Source organism: Lactuca sativa, chromosome 1 (genome assembly GCF_002870075.4).
Source record: "Lactuca sativa cultivar Salinas chromosome 1, Lsat_Salinas_v11, whole genome shotgun sequence".
NCBI lineage: Eukaryota > Viridiplantae > Streptophyta > Magnoliopsida > Asterales > Asteraceae > Lactuca > Lactuca sativa.
Window position 1 is genome coordinate 16,224,539 of NC_056623.2, and position 14,450 is coordinate 16,238,988.

General features: G+C 39.6%; 1 non-coding gene across 1 annotated transcript; it reads right to left on the minus strand.

Moving 5' to 3' along the window:
* Window positions 1-6,544: 6,544 nt before the first annotated feature.
* LOC111916813 (small nucleolar RNA R71) lies at window positions 6,545-6,651 on the minus strand. Its single transcript, XR_002858674.1, has one exon. It is a non-coding gene; the product is annotated as a small nucleolar RNA R71 (small nucleolar RNA).
* Window positions 6,652-14,450: the final 7,799 nt, after the last annotated feature.

The window sequence follows — 14,450 nt, forward strand, 5'->3', positions numbered from 1 at the left end:
GTTAAATAACACTTAATATAACTCACAAATTAATAGTCTGACTATTATTACGCTGGGCGTCAGCAGCTACGCGCCACGTAGCTTCGGATAAGGTCAACAGGTGGACTCCAGCTGTCTCACACTCGGACTCAGACGGATAGGACCGAAGGTACGCTGGACGTAATAGCGAAGGCGAGGTGACATGTCTTCATCCGGTGTGACTTCAGCGATCATCATCAGACGGCTGGGAAAGCGCCACGTCAGCACTTTAGCATCAAGTCTCGCAAATTCGTCTACAAACTTTAAAAATTCGTAAATTTTGCGTGCGAGCTTTGTTTTCGACATTCTTTATATCCACATGAAGTTGGGAACGTACTCTACAACTTTCGTTTAGACTCCGTCGGCTAACTTTGACTTTATTTTAAAAGTTATATTATTAACAGGCCGGGATAGGATTGGTCCGTTAAAAATTCATAACTTCTTCATCCGACGTCTGTTTTCCCCCATCTTTTTCTTGTTACGCTACTCTTAATGAGATCTTCGATTCTCATTTAGGTCGCATTGGCTAAAAATCGCTCGATCTATTATTCGAATTTCGGGCTATACACTGCTAATCCGAAACTTCGAAAAATCATAACTTCCTCATACGAACTCAGATTTGGGCGTTCTTTTTATGGACGCTCTCGGTTTAACGTATTCTATGACTTTCGTTTAGATTGATAAGGCTAAATCCCGCTCTATCATAAATTCAGTATTTACGCTTCCCGGTATCGTGCCGGTTCCGTCGCGAAACATCGACTGGTCATAACTTCTTCGTTATAACTCGGATTTCGGCGTTCTTTATATCCCTGAAATCCTTGTTTCAACCACTACAACTTTATGTAAAGATATTGGGCTTATGTCACACTTTAATTTTAACACTTATTTTTATCCTTTATTAATTATATCTTTATAATTAAGTAATAAACACAAAAATACACATAATTCACATATAATTCTAATATTTCATCTTTATTACTTAAAAAGAGTTACAATAGTTGACCTAGACTATTACATTGTCTAAAAATGCTTAGCCCTGAAATCCGGGCGTTACAGGCTCCCCCCGTGGTCTTCACATATCCAGTCAGTAAGTACTAGCACATTCTCGTATACATCAGTAAGTACTAGCACATTCTCGTATACATGTATACCAGACATATCAGTAGTGAATCCACAATAAACACTACTACTAACTAAATGGGTCGGCCTTGGTGCCTTCGACCCATTGGTATAGTGAGGAGACTCACCTCTCAAGAAATGTTGAACTGTTAAAGTCAATCCCAACTTGCAGCTCCAACTTAACTGCCTACAATCATCATGTGACCAACTTTGTCAAACTATTGAAATACCAGAAATGCCGTTAAGGTCAAAATTGGTCAACCATAGTCAAAGTCATGGTCAACAGTCCATGTTGAGCCCAACTCGTCAAGTGTATCTAGCAAATCGTTGAGTTCCTTCCGAGTCCAAAAAACTGAAAACTCCAGTCAACTCGCCGAGTTACCCGATTAACTCGTCGAGTTCTTTAGTGTACAGGAGACTAAAAACTCCAATCAAATCGTCGTCTCACCTACTCATCGAGTTCACTCAGAATCTACAAAGGCGGGTAAACCCAGCCCAACTCGTCAAGTTGGCTATGTAACTCATTGAGTTCCTTCAGCCTTCTTCATGTTTAGTCATTTCCTGTTGAATCTAAAGCTCCAAACTACAAATCTAGTCCCCTAGGGTGTATATACCATGTAAAGTTGTGAACTTTACGTGCATGTAAGGCCTTAAGAGGCTAAAACACTCAAAACTAAGCTTATGAAGGGGTTTATGGCATGAGGAAAAGCCAAAGCTTTAAAATGCTTGAATCTCTAGGCCCAAGAAGGCCTAAGGTGTCCAGATCTAAAGTCACAACTTCAAATCATGCTCAACTCTGAAAGTGGCTCCTAAAATGGGTTAAAAATGCACTAAATTCCCATGGTAGGAGATCCAAGAAACAAGAGGTCAAGGTAGAGGCTTTTTACCTCCAAATGGATGCTAACACAAGATAGATGTCGAATCTATAGACTTCTTCTCACTTCAATCCCTTCAAACTTCGAGTTTCCTTCCAAAGAGCACAAGATTCACTCTCCAAAGCTCACACACACTCAACGAAGCACTAAGGCACGGTTAAGGTTTCTCTCTGGACAATAGGGACAATGTGAGAGGCCACAAATGAGCCATAATTTCCGTAAATAGTGTACAAACCCCTGAAAATTAGGGTTTCGCTTTACAGTGTCTACTCATCGAGTTGGGCCTTCCAAATCGTCGAGTAGATCCTAAATGTAGCGTCTAAAATGATCTCTACTCGACGATTTGGAGCTCCCAACTCATCGAGTTCCATTCTAAAACCCAAAAATCCTGAAAAGTGATAAATACCTGAAACGAGCATTACAAATATCCCCCACTTGAACTAGACATCCCGATCAGAGACCACTCATATCGGCACCCCATGACCACCACCTCCCGCACATAAATGTCTGCTAATTTTTCAGCAGAGATACTCTCGGAGATCGTAATAAAATAGACGCTCTTCGTCAAACTGTCCACGATGACCCATATGGCATCCACAACCCTCGTTGTCCTCGGTAACTTTGTAATGAAGTCTATGGTGATCTCTTCCCATTTCCATATGGGAATGGGTAATGGCTGAACCTTTCCATGAGGCCACTAATGTTCGGCCGTGACATTCCTGTAGTTAAAGCACCGCTAAACGGACCAGGCAATCTCGCACTTCATGCAGGGCCACCAGTAACTCAGTCTCAGGTCTCTATACATTTTTGTAGCCCCTGGATGTATAGAGAACTTAGACTTGTGTGCCTCTTCCAATATCTTTTGTCTCACTCCTTCAGATTCCAGAACCCAAACCCAACCACACTGTGTCAAAATACCCGGACCATCCCGAACAAACAAGCGAATTTGACCCCGAATCTGCTCTAACTTCCAATTTTCTCTCTTCAAACCCTCGACTTGAGCCTCCTTGATCATATCCAACAATGGAGAGATCTTCATCAACCTCAAACAAGCGTTCCCAATCGGGGAACCCGCCGTCTTGCGGTTCAAAGCATCGACCACCACGTTGGTCTTCCCTGGATGGTATAAGATCTCACAATCATAGTATTTTAGTACATCCAACCACCTCCTATGTCGCATGTTGAGGTTTTGCTGATCCATCAAATACTTCAAGCTTTTATGGTCAGTAAAGATGGTGCACCGAACTTCGTACAAGTAATGCCTCCATATTTTGAGAGCAAACACCACTGCCTCTAATTCCAAGTCATGAGTGGGGTAATTACCCTTATTAGGCTTCAACTGCATCAAGGCGTACACAATAACATTCCCCTTCTGCATCAGTACCGCCCCTAACCCTGAGATTGATGCATCTCAATACACTACCAAATCATCCAGCCCCTCAGGTAGTACTAGAATCGGGGCCTCGCATACCCTCTGCCTCAAGGTCTCGAAAGCTGACTGCTGGTCCGGCCCCACTGGAAAGTCACATTCTTCTTGGTCACATGGGTCAATGGAACAATGATCTTGAAGAAATCCTGGATAAATCTCTGATAATAACCCGCTAGACCCAACAAGCTACGGATCTTAGATGCATTCTTTGGTACTTACCATTATATCACTGCCTCAACCTTGGCTGGATGACCCGAAATACCCTCCTGGTTAATGATATGCCCCAAAAACTGCACCTCTGTAACACTAGTCAAAAGTAAGTCAATAACAATCACATGTGATTATACCAATCATGTAATGTGATTTTGTTATATTAGTAATGTAGTAAACTCACTATGTATTTCATGATAATTCTAATATAAATATGAACTTTCATACATCCTTTATGGCATAAATCAAAGTGTACATCTATACGATTCCAAAAATATAGAGAACATCTAAATCTGACTTTGCATGAAGAAGTTATGATAAACCGAACACTATAAAATCTCTATAACATAAGGAATTTAAAATACGCTTAGAATTAGCTATTTGAGTCTGAAAGAGAGTTGTAGTTCTCCTAAAAAATCTAAGCGTGGATATAAAGAACGTCAAAAACGGAGTTCGTATGCACAAGTCATGGCCTTCCGAAGACGTCGCTGTCAGAAACCCTAATTTGACTAAACTCACAAGGTGAGTGATATGTGCATAATTAGTTCATATTAAGTATACATTTTTATTCATTTATTAGCTTAATTATCGCATATTATGGACAAAAGGTACTTAAAAGTGTTAAATTATGTTTTTCAGTCCAAAGATGAAGCTCGGAAGCAAAAGGAAGCGGGAGAAACAGTTAGAAGATCGAGAATGAAATAAAGAAGAAAAACACTAAAAAAGGCACCTACTCGGCGAGTCAAATCGACTACTCGGCGAGTCCAATCGAAGAATCGAGAAGATGATGACTCGGGATCCCAGAGAGTTATCGCAATACGGGGAATGTGAGAGGGACTCGACGAGTCACCACTTGACTCGACGAGTCGATTCGTATATTTAAAGATAATTCCACAGATCGATTGAGAGGAGTTCTGGGACGATTCAGAAGTGCTTTGCTACGATTGAGAAGCCAGAAAAACCCTAGAAGACGACGAAGGAAGCTAGAATTCAATTCCGGAGAGTAATTAAGGCAAAATTTCATCATTCCACTTATTCTTTTGTTTATTCATTATGATTAAGCAACTTGACTTTGTTTGTTTGCTGTTATTTACTTTAATTATGAGCTAAAACCTTTAGACTTCTGTTTGGGGATACAAAGTTGACAATATGGTTTGATTGATTGGTAGGATTAATTCCAAGTTGGTGAATTTTTGTTATTTTAGCTTGCTAAAGAACCTTGTGTGTGAATAATAATTAATTTCTGTTAATAGGAAGATAATTGATTAGCATGAACATCTATTGATTATTGACCTCATATGCTATGTGATCACTATGCTATATGTCTAGGATTAATGAATATGAAACTAGAATTAATAAGAAAATTGAGTAAATTCATGTGCAAGCTTGTAAGATGACTATCAAACAAGAGGTTAATTAAAAAGAATAAATTAGTTAACTATTGCAAGTCTAACTTAACCCGAATAATTAATCTAATGAATATAATTAAATTAGACAATTGGCCACTGTTTGAGTTAGTTTATTTGCTAAGGATTAGGGTAGTGAACACGAATCTAATCACTTGAATCGGTAACCAACGAAAGAATTAATCCATTGCACTATTACCTTGAAATCAACCATAGAGTTAACCAAGTTGAACTAAACAGAAGTTCCTTTCCAATTATTGAATCTAGTTAAATCGTTATTTTCTAGTCTTAAATTAGTAATAGTTAGTAAGTTTCTAGTCTTGTAAAACTAGAGAAAAAATACATACTTCTTAATTAACTTAGATTAAATTAGCTTTTAGTTTAATTTGCCGTTCCCTGTGTTCGATACCCTGCTTATTTAGCTATACCACAATTGATAGGTTCACTGCCTTTTGTGTGTTATTTGATAATTAAAAGTAGGTTTAAAACTAAGTGAGTTTGCACACATCAAGTTTTTGGCGCCGTTGCCGGGGAACGGTTCTAAAATTAGTATTAAATTCTAGTTTAATCGATCCTTTGTGTAGGATTTATCTTACACAAAGTTATTTACAAAGCAATTCAGTAAGTAGATTTAGTTTGAATAAAATTCTGTTTTTAGGATAACTAGAAATTTTTTTCAGTTTTTGCTTTGAACTCGCCGAGTGCATTCGTGCCGACTCGGCGAGTACATCGCTGTTTCAGCTTTATTTTTTTCATTCCGTTTTTGTTCCTTTTACACGTTTCGTTTCTTTTGTTTCGTTTTTTTCAGCTGTTTCATGACCCGAGGATCTGATACACCTCTGGTACCTCCTTTGGAAGACCCGGAATCTGCACTAAGAAGAAACAAAGGAAAAGCCGTTGGAGAAACCACATCTTCAAAGAACTCACCACTCAAAAACTTAAAATCCGTTTTCAGCAAGAAGAAGAGCAGCAAATTAGGAGCATCCAGTGCCTCATTGACAATTGAAGAACCAATTCAAGAAGATATCGAGTACGAGACCGAGGAAGAAGAAGAGCACACTTACGAGCACGAAACCGATTCCGAAGAAGAGTTAGCTATCACAATGGCTAACATTGATGAAGTCCCCATGGGGGAATGGAAGAAAAGGATGCGTGATGACACCGGGCCGGGAATTGTGCAACCCGCAATTCCCGCAACCGCCACTTTCGAACTAAAAGGCCATATTCTCGCCCAACTCAAGGAGATTCCTTTTTACGGGAAGGATCACGAAGACGCTTACAAGCACTTGGACGAAGTGAATGATGTGGCCGATTACTTCAACGTCCCGAATGTTCCACGCAAGACCCAGCTTCTTCGCATGCTTCCTGTCACATTTAAAGGAGCTGCAAAAGATTGGTTAAAGTCACTTCCTCCCGGATCGGTCACCACATGGGCCAAGATGAAAGAAGAGTTCATAGACCATTTCTGCCCACCCTCCAAGATAGCCAAGCTAAACAAAGCCATTGCCAACTTTGAGCAACAACCCGGAGAATCTCTTTATGAAGCTTGGGAAAGATACAAGAGCCTACTTAGAAATTGCCCACACCATGACCTTAATAGCCAACAAGAGGTCTCCATTTTCTATGATGGAGTCAATGTCACCACAAGGCAATTACTTGATTCTCAAGGCCCGCTTACAAAGAAGGCGCCCCCGGTAATTAAAGAATTAATTGAAGAATTCTCTAAGCACTCTATAGAATACCACAATCCGATAAACAAAGTAATTCGAGGGGTAGTAAACGCGGCAAGTGATAGCATGGCGGCGGTGATAGCAAAGCTTGATAGTCTAGATCGAAGAATGACAAAAATGGATCAAGCAATCCATGCTATTAGGGTAGGATGCGAAAATTGTGGAGGACCCCATCTCGCAAGAGATTGTGATTTGGATGAGAATGGAAATAAGAAAGCTCAAGTCTTCTATGAACGTTGCTGGAGCATTGGTGAGCCTGAATGGCATCACCACAAACTCATAGTGCCCGTACCGAGTCCTAAAATTGTCTTCAGTATATCCTCATCTGATTATACCCCGACTGAAGATCAATCTTGGAAAACCAAGATGCACCCTGTAGCTGATCGAACAAATCATCGATCCTCGGGAGAGGATAACGGTTTTTCACCGTTAACTTGTTCAAATATAATTAATCAATACACATCCTGTATGACCCATCCGTCTTTTTCTTGAACAAGATCGGTGCTCCCCATGGGGAACTACTCGGACGAATAAACCCTCGTTCTAGCTGCTCCTGAAGTTGCGTAGACAGATCCTGCATCTCAGGCCGAGCTAGTCGGTATAGCACTTTGACTATCGGAGCAGCACCCAGTACCAAATTAAGACGAAACTCTACCTGCCTCTCCGGAGGCACCTCTGGCAACTCTTCGGGAAAGACATCCCAAAAATATCGTACAACTGGCACACTAATCAAATCTGACGTAGGCTCAACCCTCTTATTTGAGATGTACGCCAAAAATACCGAACGACCCTAATGGAGAAGCCTCCTAGCTCTTACATCCGAATAGAGGGTTGGCCCTTGCAAGGCCCTCTCTCCATGAATTGTCAGTTGTCCTCCACTTGGGTTTCAAACTCTCACTAGCTAGCGCTCGCAATCTATCATGGCCCCATTGGCCCCTAACCAGTCCATCCCCATGATCACCTTTAGTCCCTGCAGCATTATTGGTACTAGTTCAACCCAAAACCTCTCCCCAAATACATTCAGGACATAGTCCCGGTACACCCTCGCAACACTCACTGTGCGATCATCTGTAATCTCAACCTCAAGTGGAGAATCCAATGTTCCCGGAGCATCCCTAAACTTCTCTCTAAGCACAAGAGATACAAACGATCGGGTAGCTCCCGAATCGAACAAAACGTGGGCAGACATACCATTGACCAAAAAGGTACCTATACGGTAGCACGTATATACATATAAGCAAAACAAATCAATATCAAACAGTAAGAATAAAATATGTACCAGCCACAACGTCTGGCACTGCCCGAGCCTCCTTAGTAGTCAACAAAAATGCACAGCTCTTCTCTGCAGGAGCTTCTGCCTTGGCAGTGCAGCCATCAGTGATCCTCATCGTGGCAAGCGCAAGCGCCACCACCGCTCCTCCTCCTCCCCGCAACCTAGGACAATCAACCTTTTTATGGCCATTCTGGTCGAAGTGAAAACAAATCAATCCCTTCTTGGGGTAATCCCTGCTCATGTCGCCCGATTGGCCACATACATAACATCCCGAGCTCGCTGCTCGGCAGGCCCCACTATGTAGCTTGCCACACTTGGCACATCAGCCACGGCCCTGCTAGCGACTACCAGAAGAATCTGAGGTCTTAGGCTTTTTAGCCTGACCTGCAACTGCCTGAACCTGCTACAACTTTCACTTAGTAAGAAGCTCCAACTCCATCTCCCACTCTCGGGCCTTCTCCACCATCTCATTCAAGGTCTTGCACCCTGTAAAGCTCACGAACTCCCGGATATCATCCCTCAACATGGAATGATACCTTTTCCTCCTCATATCTTCATATAGAACATACTACAGGATCAACAATGCTCGTTCTCGAAACTTGGCGGTGATTTCCGCCACAGTCTCAGTGGTCTGCTGGAGCTTCTGAAACTCCCTCACTAACCGTTGCACCTCAATCGATGGTTCAAACTCCAGATCAAAGTGTCTGACAAACTCGGCCCACATCATCTCAGCCACACCGGCTGCTCCTACCTGGCTAGTCACCTCCTCCCACAAATCCCTTGCTCGATCCCTCAACATACACGAGGCAAAACCTACTTTTGTCGCATCGGGGAAAAAGCTTGTGCATTGGGCATGCTCCATGTCTGCCACCCAACGTCGACTAGCTATGGGGCCGTTAACCCCGAAGACCTCAGGCGCTCTGTACGCCTTGAACTCCCTAAACGAGGGAGTTCAGGCCCCGTTCTGGCCTGCAACAATATCGGCTCGGAAGGACCTAAGCCGATCCTCCATGATCTCCATCATCCCTTCCTTGACTGTCCCAAATATCACTGGGGTAGTGTCAAGGATGCCTCTCGTAACCTCGGTCGCGATAAGCTCACGCAACCTCACATCAATAGGTTTGGTATCATAGCCCGACCCGGATCCCGATCCTGATCCCCCAGCTCCATGTCATGTCACCACCACACTGCACTGCAATACCGTAAAACAAAATGATCAGTATGTCCAAAGAGGGGATCCTCCCGCACTGGTCCTCCTTAGAGCTTTCAGATCAAACAATAGTTCGGGTACATGTCCGATGCTTTTAGTAGTACGACCTAATACTACCTTCCACACCTACCTGTACCTTCCCTAAGGCTCTACCTGGTAACTCTAATTCATCCGAGAACAAAACATATTTCACAGACTACCACATATCTCAAATCCTAGGCTATCCTAAGATTTTCTCCATCCACATCAAACAGAACTCAATCATAACAGGATGCCTTATGCATGCAAATTATACACAGAACAGTATTAAATAGACTTTCGAATAACAGACTCTACCCTAAGACCACAACCAGACAAAGAACAAGATATAAGGCCAAATCAATCATTTTGAGGTTATAAGACCCTAACTGTATACAAATTTGAAAGCATACACATAGCAAGATTCATAGGATTATCATAATCCACATATCAGTATAGCATGGCTAACATATTGGGGAACTACTTACTTGGGCTTGGCCGATCATGCGCATTGCACTCTCCCCTTTTCCATTTTAAGAAGTTGTTAACTTTTTATTTTTAAAATAGTTTTACCATTTTCTAAGTTTGAGTTCTGACACACCCGAGAGTGTGCCCAAATCCCTCAAATTTACCAAGGCTCTAATACCAAATTGTAGCGACCCAAATTTCCAAATAAAATTTTCATTTTTAATTAAACAAAACATTCTCATAAATATAAAATACCATGACAACTGTTTTCAGAATCCATAGCATCAACATTTTATTTCAAATATTAGAGTGTCCCCATATGAAATGTCAGAGAGTGCACGCCGCACCATTAAGCCTTGCCCTTGCCCTTAGGCTCTGAAGTACCTAAAACAATCAACAAACTGTAAGCTAATGCTTAGTGAGTTCCCCAAAGCATACCCTTACACAATCCACATAATCACATAATCCATATTAGTTATATAAGCTACATAACCACATAAGCCATGCATACAAACATATAAGGATGTTGTGGGCTCCTCCGAGGGTCTTATACCTACTTGCCATGGGCTCCCCAACATGGTATTTACCTAGGAATGCTATGGGCTCCCCCTCATGGTCTTATATCATACTGCCATGGGCTCCCCCAGGGTCTTCCTGTTGGATTAGGTGTCTAAGTTCATAACTATTTCTAGAATGTACTTGACCCGATTAGCATGGTCCATTTAGGTTGCAAGGATCATGCATTTGGATAGACGAAAATGAGAGAAATAACACTTAAGGTTTATTAATATATTGTAAGTTCTAATATATTAATAATATTATTTAATTAGTATTGATCTAGCATTAATTTTGAATTAATTAAGTGATCAAAAGAAGACTAATTAAATATATGGGTTGATTGTGTAAATCACCCATACTTGTATAGTGGGCTAATTCTCTATGGATTATCAAGTTGGGCTAAAACCCATAGGATGCTCCATGGATGCTCCATGGTGTCTTTGAACCCATGGATCATGGAAATGAAGAGCCATGCCAAGTTAGGGTTTACATGGTGTAACCCTACTTATGACACACAATAAAAAGAATATGTTGTAGACCAAAATCGGCACTAGTCTGAGAACAAGAGGGCATATCCGATTTTAGAAGTGTTCTATTTCTCTCAAGGTCATTCCAAGTATACTTGGTGTTGTATGAGACATTTGAGGCATCACACTTGAGGTGCTAGGCTCACAAAGTTCTCAAGGAATTCAAGCAACTAAAGGTATGTATTTCTTGCTTACTTTTAGGTTTAAAAGTTCCCCATGTATGCTAGATAGGTTATGAACCTTGGAAAAATAAATTTGCATGTATCATAGATAAAACATAGATCCAAGGTTTATAGGGTTGCATGTACACCATAGGAGTGTTAGAATGCTCAAAACCCAACAGTGGTATCAGAGCCTAGGCTTGTTTGCTTGATATTTGATGCAAAATTGTGGAAAAAGCTGAAAATCTTGCTGTCTAGACAGTGGACTCGCCGAATCCATGGGGGGAATCGACGAGTCCAAGCACAAATTCACCCTACTCGTCAAGTAGGTTCATGCACTCGACGAGTAGGAACCCCAGAATGTAGTTTTTTGACTTTCGCTGCTGGAAATGGACTAGAAACATTACCCTAAACTGTTTTGGTCTTATAAAACTTATTTTAGATGGTGTAATGGTTATGCTAATCCATTTTCAATAGCTATTATCAAAATTTCAAGTTGTATATGGTTAATTTTATGATTCTTGAAATTGTTGATATGTATGTTCATGAACTTATGAGTTTAGAAGATCATAGGAATTATTTGTAACTTGCTTGTTAGTTTAATTCTTGATCATTATGTGTTTTAATGGAATCTATAATTTGTCCTCAAGTTATGGATTACCAAAAGTCATTCTTTTAAATTCCATTAAAGAAACACATAGGTTACATAAAATGAAAAGTCTCTCATTTTAATAAACCATTTAACTCATAAGTTATGAAAGATGAAAAGTTTTGAAAGTTACAAAAACTTTCCCTCAAGTTTTGGAACATGTAAATTCACTTTAAAAACTTTAGTTCCAACCCCTAGAATTTAAAAGTTAAAATTCAACCCTTATACTTTAGAATGTTATAAGTTAATAATAATTATATATGTATAAGAACAAGTCGTTTTACCATTAGTAGGCCTCATTCACGAAGTCAGTCTATAAGGGGGTATAAGGTTGCTGCCTATAAAATGGCAGCTTAATGGGTGTCCACTCTCACCCACCGCTTCCTTGATCGGTAGAGGATCGTTAGTCGAACGAGTAAGACAAAGACTTTAAATCCTCATTAAAATTATTAATGATAAATATAAAGTAACTAAATGTTTTATAAATTCCCAATCATAGTTACTTTAGGAAAAAGTGAATAAGGTGCTAACCCATGAAATTACACTTTGCACTTTGCTTAAGTCGGTTAGTGGAGCGCGTGTGGTTAACCGACACACTAGCTGGACTTAACAGGGTAGGCAAAGGGTAACTTAATGTTTATCATAGTATCGATGGAGCGCATGTGGTTAACCGGCACATCGATTGAGGGGTAAACATTAAGGGTACCAAGTAATTTGCATGGTTACTTCAGAACTTGTTTTGTGATCCTCGACATCCCAGTCACAAAACAAGAAGGGCACACTCGAGATGGAAACATGCCATTGAAATTTCAATGAATCTCAAAAGATCTAGGAATTTCAAATCCAATTAAAACCTAATAATTTATTTCGTTTTTCATGGTGGAAATTGGTGAATCGTCATTCACCTACCTTCAATTATTTTATAGCTTGGATTACGACATCCCTCTTCCAAGTTATAAAATATTGTATTGGGTCCTAGCCTTAATATTTCATATTGGGTGTTATGTTAAGGAATTTAAATCAAATATGATCTTCCCAAAACTATTGGAATAAGCTTTCCTAATGAAGACGATGTCCCGTGACTGGTTCAGACAATTATGATCTTCCCAAAACTCTAAAAGAAGGTCTAGTCAGAAAGTTTGATTTTGCTTCAGGTAAGTCCACTATCTAACTTTTTTAAGTTCCTTATTGATGATTCTTAATAAAAAATGTTACTCGATTACATTTTAGTGTTTGGAAAAATCAAGCAAAGGGAAAGACACTTAAAGAAAGAGTATACTGAATCTGATCGCAAAGATGGATTTCAATCGCATGGTTCGAAGATCGGATTCGTGAGCTACTACTTAGGAGTTATGATAGATTGCTAGGAAATATGTAACAACATAGTTTTCATTTAAAGCTGCATTGTAAGGGAAAAGTTTTTCCGCATTTTATAAATAAATAAAATTTAGATTTTATTTTACTTTATATCTCCTTGCAATGGATTTTATGGAAAATTGATGTTTATATGTTTCTAGCAATAATGGAGATGTGAATTTGATTCTTTCATTTGTGGTAGTGACTAAAATTTTCAAATATGGAAAGATTCTTATCACCCAAGGTTTCAATTGGACCGAAACTTGGAATCATGCAAGTTGTATAGTATGATGAATGAGAACTTCCAGCTTTGGAAAATTAAGACTAGATCCTTGTTCACATGTATATGTGAGTCAAGTGAAAGACTAAGGGATCGAGTACACATTCTTGTGCACTGGTCAAGTCCACCACAAAAGATCGATAAGCTAATTCGTCATGATTTACTAAAGTTTAGTAAATATGGTTATACTTACCAGTTTAAGTATAATTCTGAAACATTGAAAAATTTTCAATGTTTTACAGGACGAATGAGAAGAATCAAATTAGGCAGAAGGATAAAAGTTTCTCAAATCTGAAAAGATGGGAGAGTACTTTAGTATCATGTTTAGTGATCATCTTAATAATTAAGAAACCATATTATAATTGGTTCTCTAAGGACATCTTAGTGCATTCTTATGGCTAAGAAGAGGAATCATGAATTGTTGAAATGGTTAAATCAAGAATATGAGTCATACTTCGTTCCAAAACAATTCTTATAGTCATACTCCAAGATTTTAACTTGAGTGACATATCTTAAAGAAAGGTTTATAACACTAGTCAAATGTAAGAGTAAAGTGTGTCCTACTCTTGTACATTTGAAACTGGTAAGTTTTGATGTTTTGGATAAAACAAAGACCAACTTAAGGCCAATTGTGTGAAGTGTTTGTCTTGATAAAGAATCCGCACTATCTCTTGAATATTTGGCAAGTGAGTCTTATATGTCAAGAGGACAGTGGGAGTCTTAAAGATCTTTGAAAAGCTTCTAGATCTAATCAAGAAGAAAAACCAATAGTTCATCACTAGCACACGACTTGAGGTTTATAACCTATCATGTTGACATATTCCTATTTATGTGCTCATTCCAGTTAATGTTGGCTTTGCATATGAGTTCTGAGATTTCTCAATTGGTTGCATAGCAACTTGGAAGCAATGGCATGCCCTTGTTAAGATTGCACAAGTTCAATCCATAAAAGTTTGGATTTGCCACTAACATTGTCTTGTGATTATGGTGTTGACAAATTCACATCGATAGGAACACATACACCAGAAAATCTAAGTGTCATAAGGTTCCTCTCCGATTCATGAAAATGATGGTGAGGAAATTTCACTAAGTAGATTTTAACTAGATAGCAATTGTGATATTTGCATTCTCAAAGTCGTTAGTGGAGTGTGTGCGGTTAACCG